General features: G+C 36.8%; 1 pseudogene; it reads right to left on the bottom strand.

Moving 5' to 3' along the window:
* Positions 1 to 795: 795 nt before the first annotated feature.
* Positions 796 to 4,468, bottom strand: LOC140441401 (adenosylhomocysteinase-like; annotated as a pseudogene).
* Between the last annotated feature and the right edge of the window lie 468 nt (positions 4,469 to 4,936).

The raw sequence follows: 4,936 nt of genomic DNA on the forward strand, positions 1-4,936 counted from the left end.
AAGACTTCTTAATTTTAATGAACCAGAAACATTGTTGCAAATGATGACTTTCTCTTTGCTTTTCTTGTAACCTGGTGCAATTCGTTCATTTTTCCCAGCGAGGGTTTCGAAAAAAGCATTTTAAAATTAAGGCCTGTCGCATCGCAGTTAAATATTTGGTCTAGAGTCAGTATATCTAAAGATAATGTCTTGTAATTTTAAATAAAATGTTCCAATTTGAGTTGAATTAGCAGAAAGTTTTTCTCCGCAAATACTCAATTTTCGGATGCCATATTTCTTCTTCCATAAGTTAATCCATTCCTCACTAGTACAAAAGTTTTCTCTTCCATCCATAAACTTGTGGAATTCAATAGCTTTTGCTTCGAGTATTTTACCACTTATCGGGTTGCCCAATCTCTGAAAACCACAAGAACAATGCCTTAGAAATTTGTTCATGGTCTCCTTTCTTTATGGTCTTCCGTGGCAATCCACTCCCACCATTCACACTTCGGTTGACACTCGATAGAATAAACTCGACACAATAAACTCGAAAAAATACAATTTAAAACAAGGTGAGTCTATATTCTTTGTACAGACAACAGTATGAGCTAAAGCCAGTTAATTTCGTGATTTATTCACAGTTGTATTTGCTATTTTTTGCTAATTTATTTACAGTCAAAATATTGCATTTTTTCTTCAATATTATTTCTAATATCATTTAACCAGCGACCTCTAAGTTTTATCCAAAACATTTGTTTATTTTTTGCTTCATACTTTATTAAAAATATTTTTAAAAGTCACTTAGATTCTCTTAATATTATCTGTTAAATTACAAAATCAATATTTGTAGTGATCGGGCTTGAAAGGCCTTTGTACAGATATACCCAAATATTCTGCTTGCTCGGCTGATAAGGTAGTCAGTTTAACTCCTAAGTGTTTCAAATTTAGTCTTACTACTTCTTCGTCGAGGTGTTTGGGTAACATATGAACACTCAGTAATTATGCTCCTGGTTTTGTCTACAATTCGATTTGGACCAGGACTTGGTTGGTGAAGGAATTTGACATTACGAACAAAGAGTGACCTGTGGCACAATCTAAATTGACCAATCGACCTTCAGCCAAGAAAATCACGTGGTTACCGGTGGTCAGGAGATAACGGTCAACTTGTAGCTTGATAGTGACTTTTTCCTTGGCATTCTTTTCTAACCATTCAACGTCGATTTCGCAGTCAAAATGTCCAATATTACACTATACTATACTGTCGTCTCTCATGTTGAGGAAATGTTCACCTCGTATGGCTGTAATGTCTTTACAGCCAATTGTCGTGACGTAGATTTGGGCTTCTTTGGAGGCTTCTTTGGAGAAAATGCACGAATAATAGTGGAACACTTTATTATTCAGGCACCATCAGTTCAACTCATCGTTACGGTGTCGCTGTCTTGGTATCAAAGAAAATCAGTAACTGTGTAACAAGCTTTACTCCCTTCTCTGATAGAATAATGGCACTACAACTTCAGTCAAATAAACAAATTATAAATATTATACAAGTATATGCTCCTACAGCTGATAAAGATGATGATGAAATTGAAAGTTTCTACTACGATCTGGAACAAATTCTAAAATCAATGAAGAAACATCACACTACAGTAGTAATGGGCGATTTTAATGCCAAAATTGGACATGGATGTGTGGACGGTTACGTGGGTGACTATGGATTAGGAGAACGAAACGAACGAGGAGACCGTATGGTACAATTTTGTCAAGCGGAGGAGTTAGTAGTTGCTAACACTCTTTTCAAGTTACCTAACAGACGACTGTACACATGGAAATCTCCGAGTGACACCAAAGGTAGAGTAGTCAGAAATCAAATTGACTTTGTCCTTGTTAGACAAAGATTCCGCAACTCTATACTCTCAGCTAAAACCTACCCAGGAGCAGATATAGGCTCGGATCACAATCCTGTAGTAGTCACATTAAGAATAAAACTAAAGATCATTCAAAAACACATACAGAAACAAATTGACGTGAGAAGACTGAGTGAACAACATATAAAAGAGAAAACAATAGTGAACATCAAAGAAAATTTACAAAATATAGAGAAACTGAATAGAAATACTGATAACATAGACCAAAAATGGGAGAATATTAAACATGCCGTAATGCTGGCAGGGAGAGAAAATTTAACACCGAAAGAAAGGAAACATAAAGAATGGATGAATGAGGAAATACTACAGTTGATGTGTGAAAGAAGGGTACACAAAACAAATAATCCGATAAGATACAAAGAAACAGATAAACTGATAAAAAAGAAAATAAGAGAAGCTAGAGAAAGATGGCTAAGTGAACAATGCCAGGAGTTGGAACAACTGGAGCGCAAATATGACTTTTTTAATGTACACAAAAAGATTAAAGAAATGACAGGAAGGAGAAGAACAACACAGACAGGACAGATCAAAGATACAGATGGTTTACTCATAACAGATTTACAACAAAAAATGAATCGATGGACAGAATACATATCACAACTTTTTGATGACAAAGATAGACAAGAAATCTCAAACGAATATACAGATGATACAGGGCCTGATATAATCAGAGAAGAAATAGATTATGCAATCAAACAAGCGAAAAGTGGTAAGGCCCCCGGTCCTGATGAAATTCCCGTAGAACTGCTCAAACTTATGGACGATGAATCTATTAAAATACTCCTAGATCTATTTAACACAATATATAGAACTGGAATAATACCTAGGGAATGGCTCCGTTCGACCTTTATACTACTGCCAAAAAAGGCAAATACAAGGGAATGCAGCGAATATCGTACGATAGCCTTGATGAGTCATGCTCTAAAACTGTTCCTGAAAATAATCCATAATAGGATCTATAGGAAATTAGACGTAGACATCAGTAACACTCAGATGGGATTCAGAAAAGGGCTGGGTACAAGGGAGGCTCTGTTTGCAATGAACGTTCTCTCACAGAGATCCTTAGACATGAACCAAGAAATTTACACCTGCTTTATTGATTTCGAAAAGGCCTTTGACAAAGTACAACATGAACCACTAAGACAAATTCTAATAAAGAAAAATATAGACAGCCGAGATATTCGAATTATATGCAACCTATATTGGAATCAAACAGCAAATGTGAAGGTTGAGGGTAGGCTAACAGAAGAAATTCAAATCCGTCGAGGAGTCCGGCAGGGATGCATCTTGTCGCCACTTTTATTTAATCTGTATAGTGAAGCTATTTGTGAACAAGCACTCGAGGAAGAAGATCTTGGTCTGATAATAAATGGTGAGACGATCAACAATATAAGGTATGCTGACGATACGGTTCTCCTAACGGGAACGCTAGTAGAACTACAACATCTCGTTCAAAGTCTCAATATATACTGTAACAGTTACGGCTTGAAAATTAATTTGAAAAAAACTAAATTTATGGTAATCACGAAATCAAAGAACATCAGAGCTAATCTTGTAATAGACAATACAACGATTGAGCGTGTGTCCTGTTATAAATATCTAGGTGCTTGGATCACAGACGATACTGATCAAACAAAAGAGATTAGATGTAGAATAGAAATCGCTAGATCAGTCTTTAATAGAATGCGCAAACTCTTTTGCAATCGTGATATCAATATAAAGTTACGAATACGAATGCTGCGGTGTTATGTCTTTTCTACCCTGTTGTATGGAGTAGAGGCTTGGACACTAAAACAGTTGACCACAAAAAACATCGAAGCTTTCGAGATGTGGTGCTATAGGCGCATTCTCAGAATATCATGGATGGACCGCGTCACTAACACGCAAGTACTCCAAACTTTAGACAAAAGATGCGAAATTCTAAATGAGATAAAAACTAGAAAGATGGAATACTTGGGGCACATTGTGAGAGGTGAAAAGTACGAACTTTTAAGAAATATCATGCAGGGCAAAATTAAGGGCAAAAGAAGTGTGGGAAGAAGAAAAATATCGTGGCTTCGTAATCTACGTGAATGGTTCGGGTGTAGTTCGATTGAACTTTTTAGGCGCGCTGCTAACAAAGTCGCAGTGGCCATGATGATTTCCAATCTCCGCTAGGAGTGGCACGAGAAGAAGAAGAAGGAGGCTTCTTCCATTGTTGTGACTTCATAACCTTCCATAGCTGCTTGTAAGGCATTGATAGGATAAATTTCTGTGACCAATACTCGTATACCAAATGCTCTTAAAGATTGTGCACAGCTTTTGCCTACATCTCCGTATCCAGCTATGACACAGACCTTACCTGCGAGCATAACATCTGTTGTTCTTTTGATTCCATCGATGAGAGATTCCCTACAGCCGTACAGATTGTCGAATTTACTCTCTGTGATCGCATCGTTTACGTTTATAGCCGGAACCTTCAATGTACCTTCCTTGTACATTTTGTACAAGTTGTGAACTCCCGTGGTGGTTTCTTCGCTGATTTCCTTATATCCGGTCAAATATTGTGGGTATTTAGTGTGTACCAATTTCTGAGAATTCCGGCTCGACCTAACATCGCATAACTGTTCGCAGTTGTGACTCGCCCGCTACGAAGTTTGCCTCAGTTAACCCAGAAGCTCATGTAACCTAGACTCGGATAATTGCGAATGTACTGTATTGTTTTTTTTTTTTTTCCTTAGGTTCAATACCTACTTAGTCAGACAATTGGTTGGATAAGTAACAACAATTATTGTTCTGATGCTATTTTCTTGTGGCATTTTAAATTAATTTATATTTAAATGGGAATAAGCCACAATTAAAGGTTAAGTACGTTTATTGACGTTTCAATTTTCACTTCGGAAATTCAGAAATCGTCGGAGAACGATGCTCCCCTCCTCAATGTATTCAGTTAAAGACTATAAAGTGTGAACCCATACCAAAAATAGATCACTTGATAAAGGCACTCTGGCTGAAACAGCTGTAGTGATATTAATTTAAAATAAATCTTTGTG

Source organism: Diabrotica undecimpunctata, chromosome 1 (assembly GCF_040954645.1).
Source record: "Diabrotica undecimpunctata isolate CICGRU chromosome 1, icDiaUnde3, whole genome shotgun sequence".
Taxonomy (NCBI): Eukaryota; Metazoa; Arthropoda; class Insecta; order Coleoptera; family Chrysomelidae; genus Diabrotica; species Diabrotica undecimpunctata.